Source organism: Erpetoichthys calabaricus, chromosome 7, assembly GCF_900747795.2.
Source record: "Erpetoichthys calabaricus chromosome 7, fErpCal1.3, whole genome shotgun sequence".
Lineage (NCBI taxonomy): Eukaryota > Metazoa > Chordata > Cladistia > Polypteriformes > Polypteridae > Erpetoichthys > Erpetoichthys calabaricus.
In genome coordinates this window covers 197839751-197858196 of record NC_041400.2, presented here as the reverse complement: position 1 = coordinate 197858196, position 18446 = coordinate 197839751, and the positions used below count along the sequence as shown (strand labels likewise).

General features: G+C 45.8%; 1 protein-coding gene across 2 annotated transcripts in view; it reads left to right on the top strand.

Moving 5' to 3' along the window:
- lingo2 (leucine rich repeat and Ig domain containing 2) overlaps positions 1–18446 on the top strand; it is a 595644-nt gene that overhangs the window by 546222 nt on the left and 30976 nt on the right. The window contains exon 1 of one of the 2 annotated variants that reach the window (XM_028805899.2): positions 1564–1813. The exons of the other annotated variant lie outside the window; for it this stretch is intronic. The gene's annotated coding sequence lies outside the window, so the exon portion shown is untranslated. Of the gene's footprint in view, positions 1–1563; positions 1814–18446 lie in introns of those variants that run through there. 2 annotated transcript variants of the gene reach the window in all.

The following is an 18446-nucleotide window of genomic DNA, read 5'->3' as shown; positions in this document are numbered from 1 at the left end:
AGTTGCATTAAGGTGGTTTGAGAATGTTACATTAGGTACATAAGGACAGCAAAGGTGCCACTGGCCGGTGCCAGGTGAAGCCCACTATAGATGGGTGTCCACAGTGGGCATTCAGCATTAGACTTTGGTGCCCCATCCCCGTCGATGTTCAGAGCATGTACCACCTGCCTCGCTGTGTGCATAATGTGGACTTTATGGAGAACATGCCCCCTAACTGGATTGACTGGCTCAGGCTGTAATCACCTATTGGTGCGGACACCCTGTGCCACCCCTGACAAGATGCCACCCTGAGGAGCTGCCCGTGTTACCCTTACCGAAATCTGCCACTGCAGCTGGTTCAGAGTCTCAGATTCAAATCCCACCCTGGTCATTGCCTTTGATTTCCTCCAGTCTTCCTCGTACTATTACATTGTAGTTGTGGACCAACTTAAGGGTGGTCTTCACTATGCCAAGGTGCTACATACCATAAAATCTGAAAACTGACTCAGGGTGTAATCCACAGCTTGCCACTCCACCTGCTGGGGGATTGTGTCCTTTGTGTAAGGTGCCTGTAACCCACCTGGGCGTCATCGTCACAGTGTCAAGGCACTAAATAAAATGTCAAAGCGGGAGGACCGAGTTATGATGTGACCAGTGACATTACTAAGATGTCATGCTGGGGTGGGCATTTAGATATGTAGGGAGGGCAACTAAGTGCCAAGGAATCTAAATTTTCATTAAGTGACGGCTGCCACCTGGTGTGACCCTGAGTGACCTGCTAGCCTTCACGTCATAGAAACACGGGAGACCTGAGCTGCCTGTGAAGAGCATTGGGAGGACCATCAGGGTCTCAAGGCATTGAGTTAAATCACAAAGGCGGACATTTGATTGACAGCATTGTCGGATGGTGTGACCCCGAGCAAGTCAATTCACATTATGGGATATGGAGACCATACCTATCAGACGCTTTATTCATTATGTCAAGAATGTGTGGAATTAAATCTCAAAGTTGGAGATCTGATCTTCAGCAGGGTGTCTTGGAGTGACCTTGAGGAAGTCAGTTCACTTGTCATCGTTCACACTATAGGAATACGGGGTCCACCATAGGGTGCTTTGTGCCTGTAATTTACCTAACAGTGTGCCCACCCATGAACCTTCGAGTCTTCGTCCAGCCGTTGACCACCACTGCCCATGTACTCTCATGCCCGGGTTTTACTGTACTTTTCACAGGAGGTCTTTCCAGAGCCCATGCCCTCTGTTCCGTTTTCTTCTTCCTCTTCACGATGCCATCACCCAGTCGGGTGACCGTCCGGCTCGGTTCGGTTCGGCTCAAGCACCTACAATAGGCGGCGGCGGGGGGCTCCCATTCTGGTGCTCCCCAGTTTGATTAAACGCTCCCCACGGGGGTCGCGATTTGTTTACTCCAGTAGTTTTCAATGCGCCGTTTAGTTCCAGTGCTGATTGAGCCCGGCGGACCCATTACTTTGTAATCTGAGCTTCTCCCGGCCAGATCTCAGGGGGTTAATTAGGCGTACGAGGCGGCACCCGCGTTCCACTATTAGGCAGACCACCTGAATTTTTTACTGATGCAGCAGGGAGCCTTTGTTCGCGGGAACAATTGAGTCACACGCCTCCGGCTTGATTAGGTTACTCCTGCTGCTGCCCGCTCGTCTGTCACCGAGATGATGTGAGGCCACTCGGCCCCGGCCGGCCCTCCTTCGCTGTCGCACCCCTGTCACCTGAGCCGAGGCCCGGGAGAGCGCCAGCTGAGTCGCACGCCAGGAGGAAGCGCACACGGGATGACCGCTCGCCAGCCGCCCGCCGAGAGCCCGGGGTAAGGAGCTTTGAATTCGCCAGCCACTGCTTTTGAACTCCGTAGCGGGCGCCTTGTAGGCCTTTTGTTTCTGTGTTTGTGGCTCGTGTTTGGTGGCATTAGTAGGAATTCAGCGGAGACTCCGACCCGCTCGCCCAAGCTGGCACCCTCACTGCACAGCGCCCACCCTCTCTGGCATTTCTCAGGAACCAGCCTTCCCCTCCCCCGCACAGGTCCCCCTTGGTGTGCCCCCTAGCGGACAGTGAAGCCCAAGGTCACAGGTTCAATGCCCGCCCTACGGAAACCACAAGACTCGCCACACTCACGCAGCGTAAACTTGGGCCACATCTCAAAAGGCGCTATATACAAGCATAACAATACCAGTTCAGTCAAAGCCATTGTCTCCTTTGGTGGTCCTGAATGAAACACCGAGATCATCACACACGTATCATGTATAAATACAAAAACAATAGGACTGTATGAGGAGTGCGATTAGGGTGAAAGGCACTATATACGCAGATAAAGACGTCTGTCCAGTCATCTCCACTGGCTATGAATCTCCCAAAGTGAAACAATCAATTTATGAGACACACACCTCACATAATTGCAAGAAATCGGGTAAAGGGTGAGGATCTCTTGGAATAATGTTAAAGGCGCTATATAATGTAATAAGGCTATCGGTACGGAGTATTTGCACTGACTCCATGTGTGGTCCTGTGTGAAACACCGACCTTATAACACACACACACACACACATACATACACACACAAATTGTGTATAAATATAAAAACCATATAATGTATGAGAGGAGCATCTAATGTTAGTGTGAAAGGTGCTATATACATTGAAGAAGCTGTCAGTTTAATTATCTGTACTGCCCCCCCCCCCCCCCGTGTGATTCTGAGTGAAGCACTGAATTTATAATGAGCACACTTCATATAATAATAAGAACAATGGTAAAGAGTGAAGATCTCTTGGAATAATGTTTACTGTTAAAGGCGCTATATAATCAAATGAGGCTGTTCAGTTATTTGTACTGCCTCCCTGTGTGGCCCTGCGTGAAACGCTGACCTTATAGCACACACACACACATATCATGTATAAATATAAAAGCCATAGTAATGTATGAGAAGAGCATGTAATGTTACGTGTGGAAGGCGCTATATACATCGATAAAGGCCTCTTTTCAGATGTCCCCACTGAACTCATCACACACACCTTATATATATAATTTCTACACAGATATTCTTAGGTCGGACTCGCAGTGTGATTCTTTGTGTGGTCCCCTGCCAGGTGACGCTTGTGGTTGGTCGGCCAGTCGTCAGGTATCCGTCACGTCCGCTGAGTTTGCAAGAACTGAGCCCAGAGACATGAGGTTCAAACCCCCATAAGGGGATGCAGAAGTGCGTACGGCTGACGAGCACAAATAAGAGCGAAACACGTGTGGTGTACTCTTTGTGTTATTGGGCAGATAGTGCATCACATATAAAGAACTGTAAAGTGTGAAGAGCGTCTTGTAAAAATCTTTAGTGTGAAAGACGCTATATACTTAGATAAGGCCATCAGGACTCTTTATATGGGCCTGCGTGAAACACTGAACTCAGAGCAAACTTTGTTTCTATTTATTTCATAAAACAATAGTAATTTATTGAACGGGCAATGTGGAATAATATTTAGTGTGAAAGGCGCTATATTATATATACATTGATAAAGACTTCCATGTTATCCTCTGTACTGAGACCCCATATGATCCTGCATGGAACACTGAATTCTTCCTGTACACAGTCCATAATTATAAGAACCATATAACCAACTCGGAATAATGTTTAACGTGAAAGACGCTATATAATTGAAGACATGACTCCCTGTGTGTCCCTGCATGAAACACTGACCTTATATATTAATAATCTATCTATCTATCTATCTATCTATCTATCTATCTATCTATCTATCTATCTATCTATCTATCTATCTATCTATCTATTCATATAGAAAGAAGAGTAATGCTTGTGTAGAGCGTCTTGGAATGAAGTTTAGTCTGAAAGGCGCTATATACTTTGATACGGACGTCTGTCCAGCCGCTTCCACTGACTCTCGGAATCTCCCTGAATGAAAACTCTCCATTTATAATGCACGCATTTGTATAAATATTGACACAATAGTCATGTATGTGAAGAGCCTTGTGGACCCATCTTTAGCGTGAAAGGCGCTATACACAATGATAAGGGTATCTCTTTGGTCTTTTGCAGTGACTCTCTGTATGGTCCTGAGTGAAATGTTGAGCTGTCGCTGTCGTTATCAAAATATAAGACCAAAAGATGAAGAGCTTCTTGGAATAACGTTTAGTGTGAAAGGCGCTATATAATTGAATAAAGCTGTCGGTACTGTCATCTGTACCAAGCCCTAGGTGGTCCTCCACAGACACTGAACTTATAACACACACACATTGTATCTTCAAGAATATAAGCGATCGTAATGTATATGAAGAGGGAGTGGCGTTTGGTGTGAAGGACGCTAAATAAACGAATAAGGCTGTGACTTCAGTCGCGTCCATTGAGTCCCTCGGTGTCCACGTGTGAACAAATCAGTAAGCCGGGTGAACGTGAAAAAAAACGTGAAAACCACTTAATCACGTGTGTTAGGATAATCTTTATTGTAAAAGACGCTATATAAAATTTGGTGTCTGTCCAACGAGCCAGTTCCATTGATTTCAGGCGCGGTCCCGAGTCGGTGAAGGAGTCCGCCACATATTCTATTTGTTTAAATGTCTGTGAGTGGCAGCTTGGAAGAATGTTTGCTGTGAAAGGCGCTATATAAAATTCGAAAGCCAAACGTTCTGTCACTGTCGCTGATTTCAGGTTTGTCGCTGAGTGAAGCACAGAACGTGACACACGCGCCTTGAAAGAGTGCTGTAGTGAACCTTAAAGGTATCTTGGTGTAAGGCTCACTCTGAAAGGCGCTATATGAAATGTTAAGGCTGTCACTTTTGGTCATGTCCAATGACCGCTAGGTGACTCTCAGTGAATCACCATACTCCTTAGCCAATATATTTTATGATAAAAAGAGAAAGCCACCATATTGTTTGTGTAGAGAATCTTGGAATGTTGTTAAAGGCGCTATATAAACGTGTTCAAACGTGTGCTCTATTGTCTCCATTAATTGTATATTTGCCCAAAGTGAAGCACCGACCGCACCACCCATGCTTTATATACATATAAAAGCCTTTGTAGTGGCCCTTTAAAGTGTCTTGAAATATGGCTCGTTCTCAAAGGCACTATATAAGATCCAAAGGCCGCCTGTTTGACCATTTCCAGCTACTCTCATACACATTTTATTAATGAAGCTGTGAAAAGTCCTGCAATGTATGCGTGGAGCATCTTGGAATAGTTTAGTGTGAAAGACGCTATATAAAATGGCAATGTGTCCGCCGCCTCCGGTCACCTCACCTGCTCGTGGTCACACGCAAATACTAGCATCACAGTTGTAAAGCATTGTGGGATTATATTCGATGCTGAAAGGCGCTATATAACGTGTCACGATCTAAAAAAAAGATCCCTGCAAGTCATCTGTTTGCGCATGCGTTGCTGCCGCTGCTGTCCCTTTTCCAGCCCGGCCGGCTCTCCGTCCACTCGGGACCAGGAATGGCGTCCCTGAACTTGTGAGCCGCACTTCCCACACCGCTGAGCTCACAGGCTCAGTTGTTTTCGGCTGTCGCAATTGGGGACTCATCCGCCGGTTACATCATTCCACTGTAACCGAGTATCATGAAAATGTTGCGAAGTAAAAACATCACAAGGGGACTGAAGCGCACGGGCCTCTGGGGCGTCACTCGGGTGTCCTGAGGGAAGGCGCTTCATTTATTAATAATCATTAATGAAGCACCTGGAAGAATAAGACGTGACAGCGGCAAGTCCTTCTTTGTCGGGTCCTGCTGTTTCATTCGGGTCGGTCATCACGATTGTGCCCACAAATTAGGAATACCAGAGCTGAGCAATCCCGGCGAAACCCCTCACATTACGCGCGTGCGCCTTGGCGGCCGGCCGCCTCGTGAAAGTCTTATAATTTAAGGGCTGTCGTCTCGACATTTCAGCGGGCGAAATGTGATGATCAGGCAGAACAGCCGACAAGCAACACTGCCCGGTCACGGCCATCTCCAGGAGCACGGGATGTAATGAGGAGCCGAGGGGAATGAAAAGGTCTGCGCTCGAAATGAAGAACGAGACAAGCGAACTTCACTTCCACCGCTTGCTGAACCTGCTTATGCGGGGAAGGGATTTGGGGGGGGGGGGGGGGGGGGGGGGGGGGGCTTTGGGAAGGGGGGGAGGTGGGTAGCCGGAGTCAATCTCAGCAACCGCAGGGCATAAGGCAGGAGCAACACTTGGACAGGACGCCAGCGAACAGATAACATTGCAAGAAACATGAAGCCACACCATTAATGCTTTGTGCGTGTTCAAGGCACTATATACACAAAATGTGTTATCATGATGACGCAGACACCCACTGATCCAAAAAACTGGAAAAGTAAAACAGAGCGCAGCCAGCCACTGAGAAATCAGCTTAACCTGCAGCAGATGTTGCCTTCATGCAAGTGCAGAATTTTAAAAGCCATAAGGTGTGAAGTAATCGAGTGGATAGCACCTCTCAAACCTGCATGGCACCTATCATCGGGCAAAGGGGTGAACAACTGGAAGGACGGACAGACAGATATCAAAAGCACTATATGCTGTAGTAGATAGATAGAAAGATGGGCAAGAAAGGCAATATTTAACACAAAGATTAGATAGATAGATAGATAGATAGATAGATAGATAGATAGATAGATAGATAGATAGATAGATAGATAGATAGATAGATAGAAAGGCACTATATAACAGATAGATAGATAGATAGATAGATAGATAGATAGATAGATAGATAGATAGATAGATAGATAGATAGATAGATAGATAGATAGAAAGGCGCTATATAACAGCTAGATAGATAGATAGATAGATAGATAGATAGATAGATAGATAGATAGATAGATAGATAGAGTGAAAGGAGCTATATAACAGCTAGATAGATAGATAGATAGATAGATAGATAGATAGATAGATAGATAGATAGATAGATAGATAGATAGATAGAAAGGCACTATATAACAGATAGATAGATAGATAGATAGATAGATAGATAGATAGATAGATAGATAGATAGATAGAAAGGCACTATATAACAGATAGATAGATAGATAGATAGATAGATAGATAGATAGATAGATAGATAGATAGATAGATAGATAGATAGAAAGGCGCTATATAACAGCTAGATAGATAGATAGATAGATAGATAGATAGATAGATAGATAGATAGATAGATAGATAGATAGATAGAGTGAAAGGAGCTATATAACAGCTAGATAGATAGATAGATAGATAGATAGATAGATAGATAGATAGATAGATAGATAGATAGATAAGGAACTATATAATGTGTACTGTAGACAGATATGAAAGGTCATAATCAATAGACAGATAGATACAGTATGAAAGGCACCATATAATTCTTATAGATAGATAGATAGATAGATAGATAGATAGATAGATAGATAGATAGATAGATAGATAGATAAGAAAGGCACTGTATAATCCATAGATAGATTGATAAATACATATGAAAGGCACCATATAATTCTACTATACTATAATAACTATTCTAATATACGATAGATAGGTAGATAGATAGATAGATAGATAGATAGATAGATAGATAGATAGATAGATAGATAGATAGATAGATAGATAGATAGATAGAGTGAAAGGAGCTATATAACAGCTAGATAGATAGATAGATAGATAGATAGATAGATAGATAGATAGATAGATAGATAGATAGATAGATAAGAAAGGCACTGTATAATCCTTAGATAGATTGATAAATAGATATGAAAGGCACCATATAATTCTACTATACTATAATAACTATTCTAATATACAATAGATAGATAGATAGATAGATAGATAGATAGATAGATAGATAGATAGATAGATAGATAGATAGATAGATAAGGAACTATATAATGTGTACTGTAGACAGATATGAAAGGTCATAATCAATAGACAGATAGATACAGTATGAAAGGCACCATATAATTCTTATAGATAGATAGATAGATAGATAGATAGATAGATAGATAGATAGATAGATAGATAAGAAAGGCACTGTATAATCCATAGATAGATTGATAAATACATATGAAAGGCACCATATAATTCTACTATACTATAATAACTATTCTAATATACGATAGATAGATAGATAGATAGATAGATAGATAGATAGATAGATAGATAGATAAGGAACTATATAATGTGTACTGTAGACAGATATGAAAGGTCATAATCAATAGACAGACAGATACAGTATGAAAGGCACCATATAATTCTTATAGATAGATAGATAGATAGATAGATAGATAGATAGATAGATTGAAAGGTGCTATATAACAGATAGATAGATAGATAGATAGATAGATAGATAGATAGATAGATAGATAGATAGATAGATAGATAGATAGATAGATAGAGTGAAAGGCGCTATATAACAGATAGCTAGATAGATAGATAGATAGATAGATTGATAGATAGATAGATAGATAGATAGATAGATAGATAGATAAGTTACTATATAATGTGTACTGTAGACAGATATGAAAGGTCATAATCAATAGACAGATAGATACAGTATGAAAGGCACCATATAATTCTTATAGATAGATAGATAGATAGATAGATAGATAGATAGATAGATAGATAGATAGGTAAGAAAGGCACTGTATAATCCATAGATGAATAGACTGATAGAGATGAAAGGCACTATATAATTCATAGATCGATAAGAAAGACACTTTATCATCCATAGATATATTACTAGATATGAAAGGCACTATATAATTTAAGGGATAGACTTCAAAGAGATTGGATAGATAGACTTTGGACCTTGCACTGCACAGAGTTATCAAGTGAATAATTACACCTTATTTTATATAGCGCCTTTCGCAATAGACTTCACAATCAAACAAGCCTTAAACTCATAGTAACATCACAAGGCAGAATGCACAGACATTGGCACGTGCCATTTCGAGACCAAGTTCTGAAGGGTCTCCGCATTGATGGCTTGTGCCCAGGCGTGCAGACAGAGCTACCGTATAAAGGTGTGACAGAACGGAACGTCTCCCGTGTGATCGCCACAATCGAATTCTAAAGATGGAGTTTAGATGGGGTCTGCCCCGGCCCTTATCCAAATGAATAACTAACTGTAAGTCTCTGCTGACGCGTGCGCTGATCAAAGATGTGCCAGCGAGTGAGAACTGAAGCAGAAGCGTCTTAAGAAACAGAGGAGGGAGCGGGCCGTTCAATCAGGTCGGCCTCTTTAGCTCATCCTTGATTACTGAGAGGTGGATAATAATAGCGGGCTGAAGAGCAGCCGCCGTCTTGGACGACGTGGGAGCGTCTCATCATCCCTGAATTTCAAGTATTCCACTGAAATGAGTCCTCTGATTATTACAGGGTGCCAGTAGAGGAAATCAGCGCCCACTTTAGACATTCCCCGCTTGTCCCTGTGCTTCTCTACGTGACAGTCGCGTGTCCAAACCAGGTGGGGAGGCTCTGAGAAGGACGGCGTTTCCAGCACTTTGGTAATGCAAATTAACTGGAGAGACCTCCCCAATTTAATCATTTGTTTAAATTCTTGTCCGCCTTTCCGCTTAAGACAGAAACCGTTCATTTAACGGAAGCCGCGCTCTTCTTCTCCAATTTCTCACAGTTTGGGGGAAACCATTGTGGCGTGAACATAATAATAATGAGGCATGGGGAAACCCCAACGTTTTCTTTCATTTAGGTTTCAAATGCTGAAAATCGAGATTTATTAACAGGCTGCTGGGCGATGTGTGAAACAATTGGGGGAGTCAGTGAAAGACCAAGTTCTGCGATTCAATCTCCTGTCCGCCCCAGCACACTTGTGCTGCATGCTGGGAGTTGAAGTCCTCTGAGCAGCACAACCACTGGATCATCCCAGTAACCAGGCGCCTAGTTGTGCAGATTTGCCAGTTATACTCGGATTACTCGTGAAGAAAATCAAAGATCGTTTAACCCACTAAAGGTGCAGGATAAGATGAATAAAACAGATCAGGGGCTTCACAACATTCCTGTTAAAAGGTCCCCCCTCTGATGTTTGGCGTCTTAGATCAGCCGCTAAAGCCCTCCTGAATGACATCACTGCCATGTACTGAACAACTAAACCCAGCGACACGCCCACACCTGCGTGGACTTCCAATTGATTCATTTCCAAAGAAAGTCTCCGCCCCCTTTCTCGAATTCTCCCAATTTCAAGGATGTAGAATGCTGCCACTCAAATCTCTAGCCCCGCCCAGACACTCGTCTCGCCCCGCCCACTCGCGTTTCTGCCTACTGTATATCTCGCTCCCTGCGCTCTTTCAATATTTTCTACTGGAGTTTATAAAGCCCCACATTTGTCTTGTTCAGCCTAAAAAATGCAGAAGATTATTAACACTGGCTTTGTGCCGATCAGGGAGCACTTTGGGTGTGGAGACCCCCGATGGGTTGTGGGGGCGCCCCCTATGCCAGTGCTTAGATGACTGTGAGTTTTTGTCCCAACTGTGTAACCGACCCTTTGGGAGGCGCCGTTCAGGACGACGTGCAGCTCAACAACCTCTGGGGTGACGTTTTGAGGCTGGATGGCGAGTTGAGGGGGCTACAATATTTTATTTTTATCTTATATAGTGCCTTTCATTCCACACAGTGAGACGGAGAGGGCTGGCGCTGGGGGAAGAAATCTGTAGGGAGGCGTCTGAAATGTTGAGGGTGGCGATGATATTTCAGTTGAAACGGAGATTTTCCAACAATAGCCAAGTGAAACTTTATGCTTTCTTTAAATTCCAATAAATTAGGTACAAACAGCAAATCCAATTAAAAATGATCTTCATAATCCATACTTGATTATTCTTTTACTAACCTCAGATCGTTGGCTTCCAACAAACATTCATCTCCCTGAACAGAGTCAACGTATTGGAAAAACCCAGGAAGTGGTAGAGGACACAAGTAACCCTCATCAGGGTCGTCTGTTAGCTCTTCTGTGATGGGACGCCTGTGGAGGACCCTGAGCTCCACCTAACCCCCCCCCCTCCGCCGCCCCCCTTTTCTTTATGTTTTTTATCTGCCCGACCCACCGTGCTGTCCGGCATGGCTCCGACTTCCATATTAGATTCTCACCTGAATGTTTCTTGACAGGTCAGAGCTGTGACTGCATTTAGAAATGTTGATGCAGCAGAAAGGCGCTATATGTGGACCAAGGGGTGTAGCAAGATGTTTTAAGGGGGGGGGGGCGTATGCCAGATTTGTTTTTGGGACCCCAACTTAACATGCATTTTATAAAGCTAAGTATTCATCGGAGTTGAAATCTGCACCTGTGAAGACTCATGAGGTCCACAAGTAAGGCATCCTCGCCAGTCGCACCCCGACGGGCGGCATCATAGTGACAGTGAGGTGAAGACTGAATGATAACTTATTAAAAAGTGAAATCCCAAAATGAAAGTAAGATCACCAGTAAGCTCTGAGAGGCTATCGCAGAAGATGATAGTTTTCATTCCAGTGTTGACGTGTGACGGGAAGCGGAGTCGGGGTGAATTAGAGATGAGAGCTTAGGATGTGCTGAACTGACGCGGCACACGTGAAAGAGTTCAGAAATCCTGGTGGTCCACGACTGACGCCGTCTCCATAGGTCTGCCTCGGCACTGGGTGTCCATTAAAGACGACGTGGAATTCAGATCCTCTTCTCGCCTGAGTCACCTGCTCAACATGAGGACGGCCACAAGATACTGGAGAGCAGTGGTGCCCACCATTATGGACTCAGCTCTGTCCATTGATAGTCACTGATCACCCACAAGGGGTATCTCAATGACAACATTTGGGGGCTTTAGCCCCTGATCTCGGGAATTCAACTCCTGATCTTTGAGAACATCACCCCCCCCCCCCCCCCCCACCCAGTGCCAGCCCCTGATCTTCAAGAGGGCAGCTTTCTTTGTGCTGTTAGTCTCTCTAATATGTAAGGCAGACTGGCATCACACAACTGTGGGAAACTCCAAACGAGGACCAGTCACCCCAGTGGGAGTTATGGCTAAAGCCCCTAAGAAATTCTAAAGCTGTTGATGTACCTGATACTGTATATGTAATATATATACTGTTCTTGGTCCCCTTAATAATGAGAGTATGACATCAAGTCAATGACACTTGGGGGCTGTTGATCTGCTCAGTGAAGCAGCAGAGGGGCTTGTTCATCAGTTTCAGCTGCTTTGGGGCACTATGGGGGGGGGGGGGGGGCAACAGTGAGATGACCCCCAAAACAGGAATGAATGGTTTAACAGCTGGAGGGGGGCCACTGACATTTTTCCCTCCTCATCTGTTTTGTCACTCGTTTTCCATTTGTCTACAGTCAGCATCACTACTGGTAGCATGAGGCCATACCTGAACCTGAGCTGGCACAGGTAGTCCGACTTCTCCATCAATACCACGTGCCATTGCCAGAAGGTTTGCTGTGTCTCCCAGCACAGTCTTAAGGGCATGGAGGAGATTCCAGGAGACAGGCAGGCAGGCAGTTCCTCTAGGAGAGCTGAACAGGGCCCCTCGTAGAAGGTTCTTAACCCATCAGCAGATATACCCACCAGTATCTGATCTTTTGGGCAAAGGGGAACAGGATGAGCAATAGAAGAGCCTACAAAATGAACTCCAGCAGGCCACTGGTGTGAATGTCTCTGACCAAACAATCAGAAACAGACTTCATGAGGGGGCCTGATGTCCTCTAGTGGGCACCGTGGAGCTCGATTGGCATTTGCCATAGAATATTAGAATTGGCAGGTCCCCCACTGGCGCCCTGTGCTTTTCACAGATGAGAGCACATGTGACAGACGTGAAAGGGTCTGGAGAAGCCATGGGGAACGTTATGCTGCCTGTAACATCGTTGAGCATGAGCGATTTGATGGGGGGGGGAGGGGGGGGGGGTCAGTGATGGTCAGTCTGGGGAGGCATATCCATGTTGGGACCTCTACAGGGCTAGACAATGGTGGGCACCTTCACTGCCATTAGGTATCGGGAGGAAATCCTTGGACCCATGGTCAGACCCTATGCTGGTTCATCCTGGTGCACAACAATGCTCGGCCTCATGTGGCGAGAGGATGAAGGAATTGATCCCATTGACTGCCCCCCCACACACACACTCACTTGCCTGAATAGAACATCTCTGGGTGGGACATTATGTTTGGGTCCGTCCAATACCTCAGCCTGTCCAGGAGAGCTCAGTGATGCCCTGGTCCAGATCTGGGAGGAGATCCCTCAGGACACCATCTGTCGTCTCATTAGGATGTTGTCAGGCCTGGTGGGGGGGGGGGCGGGGGGGGCATACAAACTACTGATGGACGATTTGGAGTTACTGCAATCACATTTGGGCACAAAGGACTCGCCTGCCTGCCTGCCGCATCATTTTTTCCCTTTGATTTTCGGGGTGTCTTTGTATTCAGCCCTCCCTCTGTAGGTTCATCATTTCATTTCCATCCTATTGTTTCTAACACTTCACCATATCAGCAGTAGAGAGAGCCAGCAGGATCCCATTGAGATCTGACGTGTTTTTAAAGTGTGCCTTCAATTTTTTTGAGCAGTTTATATATCTACAGTGGTGTGAAAAACTATTTGCCCCCTTCCTGATTTCTTATTCTTTTGCATGTTTGTCACACAAAATGTTTCTGATCATCAAACACATTTAACCATTAGTCAAATATAACACAAGTAAACACAAAATGCAGTTTGTAAATGGTGGTTTTTATTATTTAGGGAGAAAAAAAAATCCAAACCTACATGGCCCTGTGTGAAAAAGTAATTGCCCCCTGAACCTAATAACTGGTTGGGCCACCCTTAGCAGCAATAACTGCAATCAAGCGTTTGCGATAACTTGCAATGAGTCTTTTACAGCGCTCTGGAGGAATTTTGGCCCACTCATCTTTGCAAAATTGTTGTAATTCAGCTTTATTTGAGGGTTTTCTAGCATGAACCGCCTTTTTAAGGTCATGCCATAGCATCTCAATTGGATTCAGGTCAGGACTTTGACTAGGCCACTCCAAAGTCTTCATTTTGCTTTTCTTCAGCCATTCAGAGGTGGATTTGCTGGTGTGTTTTGGGTCATTGTCCTGTTGCAGCACCCAAGATCGCTTCAGCTTGAGTTGATGAACAGATGGCCGGACATTCTCCTTCAGGATTTTTTGGTAGACAGTAGAATTCATGGTTCCATCTATCACAGCAAGCCTTCCAGGTCCTGAAGCAGCAAAACAACCCCAGACCATCACACTACCACCACCATATTTTACTGTTGGTATGATGTTCTTTTTCTGAAATGCTGTGTTCCTTTTACGCCAGATGTAACGGGACATTTGCCTTCCAAAAAGTTCAACTTTTGTCTCATCAGTCCACAAGGTATTTTCCCAAAAGTCTTGGCAATCATTGAGATGTTTCTTAGCAAAATTGAGACGAGCTCTAATGTTCTTTTTGCTTAACAGTGGTTTGCGTGTTGGACATCTGCCATGCAGGCCGTTTTTGCCCAGTCTCTTTCTTATGGTGGAGTCGTGAACACTGACCTTAATTGAGGCAAGTGAGGCCTGCAGTTCTTTAGACGTTGTCCTGGGGTCTTTTGTGACCTCTCGGATGAGTCGTCTCTGCGCTCTTGGGGTAATTTTGGTCGGCCGGCCACTCCTGGGAAGGTTCATCACTGTTCCATGTTTTTGCCATTTGTGGATAATGGCTCTCACTGTGGTTCGCTGGAGTCCCAAAGCTTTAGAAATGGCTTTATAACCTTTACCAGACTGATAGATCTCAATTACTTCTGTTCTCATTTGTTCCTGAATTTCTTTGGATCTTGGCATGATGTCTAGCTTTTGAGGTGCTTTTGGTCTACTTCTCTGTGTCAGGCAGCTCCTATTTAAGTGATTTCTTGATTGAAACAGGTGTGGCAGTAATCAGGCCTGGGGGTGGCTACGGAAATTGAACTCAGGTGTGATAGATAGATAGATAGATAGATAGATAGATAGATAGATAGATAGATAGATAGATAGATAGATAGATAGATACACCACAGTTAGGTTATTTTTTAACAAGGGGGCAATTACTTTTTCACACAGGGCCATGTAGGTTTGGATTTTTTTCTCCCTAAATAATAAAAACCATCATTTAAAAACTGCATTTTGTGTTTACTTGTGTTATATTTGACTAATGGTTAAATGTGTTTGATGATCAGAAACATTTTGTGTGACAAACATGCAAAAGAATAAGAAATCAGGAAGGGGGCAAATAGTTTTTCACACCACTGTATATATGATTTATTTATTTATTTCTTTTATTATTCCCACATGGTTGTATTAACGAGAATTCGCCAGCGTTTGAGGACCACTGCACTAAAGTAACCAACAGCTTTTCTTTCTTTTTCCCCCCACAAAGTCGATGGGCATGTGAAATAAACATATTTTTTTTTAATTTTAATACAAATCCAATGGCCATGCTAAATTTAATCTAAAAAAGGCTTAGCATTTAATCCATTTATTTACAATCAAGTGGCATTTAGAACAAAAAATCCGAGATGCCATTTGGGTGCTAATGAAGCTCCGCTTGTCTGATTCTAAATGAATCGCAAAAGGGCAGCTAATTCCTCTGTTTGATCGGCAACACTTTGTAATCAGGGAGCGGGACTTTAATTAGCGGCGGTGGCGGCGGCGGTGGCGGCGGGTTTGCGTCAGACACACCGCGTTGTGCACGCCGGGGTAGATCGGTGCGCGCTTCTCGTCGAGCCGCTCTGCGCTCCGCCACCGGCAGATGTTCCCATTTAGAACGTTTGGATCGCAGGCTCAGAGGTGAGGATTAAAGGGCTAATTGGCTTAAAAGGCACCTGCATTAAAGAAAAGAAAAAAGAGAAGCTGTAATGCTCAGCCGCCACCTATAAGGACACCTGTGACCTGTCGGTAACTTAGTCTCTCAGCAGACAGCTGATCATATTTTTCAAAATACGGACACCGGGAATCTAATGCAGCGCGACATGTCTCACTCCTAAAAAAAAAAAAAAAGTATGGTGAAAGAACCAGCAGTTGTGGTGGACAGAATTTTACAGTAAGAAATAAGATGACAATATTGTAGGTCTTTGGTATAACTTTATATAAATGTTTTTTTCTTTATGTCACATTACAATAGAAGTCCTTCCCATGGGCTCACCACCTATGAGAGGGGCCAAGGAGGTCGGGTGCAGTGTGAGTTGGGTGGTGGCCGAAGGCGGGGACCTTGGCGGTCCGATCCTCGGCTACAGAAGCTGGCTCTTGGGACGTGGAATGTCACCTCTCTGAAGATGTCGGAGCCTGAGCTGGTGTGTGAGGTCGAGAGGTTCCGGCTAGATATAGTCGGGCTCACCTCGACGCACAGTGTGGACTCCTTGAGAGGGGCTGGACTCTCTACCACTCTGGAGTTGCCCCCGGTGAGAGGTGCCAAGCGGGTGTGGGCATACTTATTGCCCCCCGACTTGGTGCCTGTACATTGGGGTTTACCCTGGTAGATGAGAGGGTAGCCTCCCTCCGCCTTCAGGTCCTAACTGTTGTTTGTGCGTATGCACTGAACAGCAGTTCAGAGTACCCACTCTTTTTGGAGTCCTTGGAGGGGGTGCTAGAGGGCACACCTTCTGGGGACTCCCTCATACTGCTGGGAGACTTCAATGCTCAGTGAGACCTGGAAGGGCGTGATTGGGAGGAATGGCCCCCCCGATCTGAACCCGAGCGGTGTTTTGTTATTGGACTTCTGTGCTCATCACGGATTGTCCATAACGAACACCATGTTCAAGCATAGGGGTGTTCATATGTGCACTTGGCACCAGGACACCGTAGGCCTCAGTTCGATGATCGACTTTGTGGTCGTGTTGTCTGACCTGCGGCCACATGTCTTGGACACTCGGGTGAAGAGGGGGCGGAGCTGTCAACCGATCACCACCTGGTGGAGAGTGGGCTTCAATGGTGGGGGAGGATGCCGGTCAGGCCTGGTAGGCCCAAACGTGTTGTGAGGGTCTGCTGGGAACGTCTGGCAGAGCCCCCTGTCAGAAGTAGCATCAACTCCCACCTCCGGCAGAACTTTGACCATGTCCTGAGGGAGGTGGGGGACATTGAGTCCGAATGGGCCATGTTCCGTGCCTCTATTGTTGAGGCGGCTGACCGGAGCTGTGGCCGTAAGGTAGTCGGTGCCTGTCGTGGTGGCAATCCCCAAACCCGTTGGTGGACACCGGTGGTGAGGGATGCCGTCAAGCTGAAGAAGGAGTCCTACCGGACCCTTTTGTCCTGCGGGACCCTGGAGGCAGCTGATAGGTACCAGCAGGCCAAGCGGAATGCGGCTTTGGTGGTTGCTGAGGGAAAAACTCGGGCGTGGGAAGAGTTTGGGGAGGCCATGGAGAACGACTTTCGGACGGCTTCGAGGAGATTCTGGTCCACCGTCCGGCGTCTCAGGAAGGGGAAGCAGTGCAGTGTCAACACTGTATATGGTGGGGATGGTGCGCTGCTGACCTCGACTCGGGACGTTGTGGGTCGGTGGGGGGAATACTTTGAAGACCTCCTCAATCCCATTAACATGCCTTCCAATGAGGAAGCAGAGCCTGGGGACTCGGAGGTGGGCTCCCCCATCTCTGGGACTGAGGTCACCGAGGTGGTCAAAAAACTCCTTGGTGGCAGGGCCCTGGGGGTGGATGAGATACGCCCGGAGTTCCTCAAGGCTCTGAATGTTGTAGGACTGTCCTGGTTGACGCGTCTCTGCAACATCGCATGGACATCGGGGACAGTGCCTCTGGATTGGCAGACCGGGGTGGTGGTCCCCATCTTTAAGAAGGGGGATCGGAGGGTGTGTTCCAACTACAGAGGGATCACACTCCTCAGCCTCCCAGGAAAAGTCTATTCAGGGGTCCTGGAGAGGAGGGTCCGTCGGATAGTCGAGCCTCGGATTCAGGAGGAACAGTGTGGTTTTCGTCCTGGTCGTGGAACAGTGGACCAGCTCTACACCCTTAGCAGGGTCCTGGAGGGTGCATGGGAGTTCGCCCAACCAGTCTACATGTGTTTTGTGGACTTGGAAAAGGCATTCGACCATGTCCCTCGGGGAATCCTGTGGGGGGTACTCCGAGAGTATGGGGTACCGGACCCCCTGATAAGGGCTGTTCAGTCCCTGTACGATCGGTGTCAGAGCTTGGTCCGCATTGCCGGCAGTAAGTCGAACCCGTTTCCAGTGAGAGTTGGACTCCGCCAGGGCTGCCCTTTGTCACCGATTCTGTTCATAACTTTTATGGACAGAATTTCTAGGCGTAGCCAGGGTGTTGAGGGGGTCCGGTTTGGTGGGCTCAGGATTGGGTCACTGCTTTTTGCAGATGATGTTGTCCTGTTTGCTTCATCAGGCCGTGATCTTCAGCTCTCTCTGGATCTGTTCGCAGCCGAGTGTGAAGCGGCTGGGATGGGAATCAGCACCTCTAAATCCGAGACCATGGTCCTCAGCCGGAAAAGGGTGGAGTGCCCTCTCAGGGTTGGTAGCGAGATCCTGCCCCAAGTGGAGG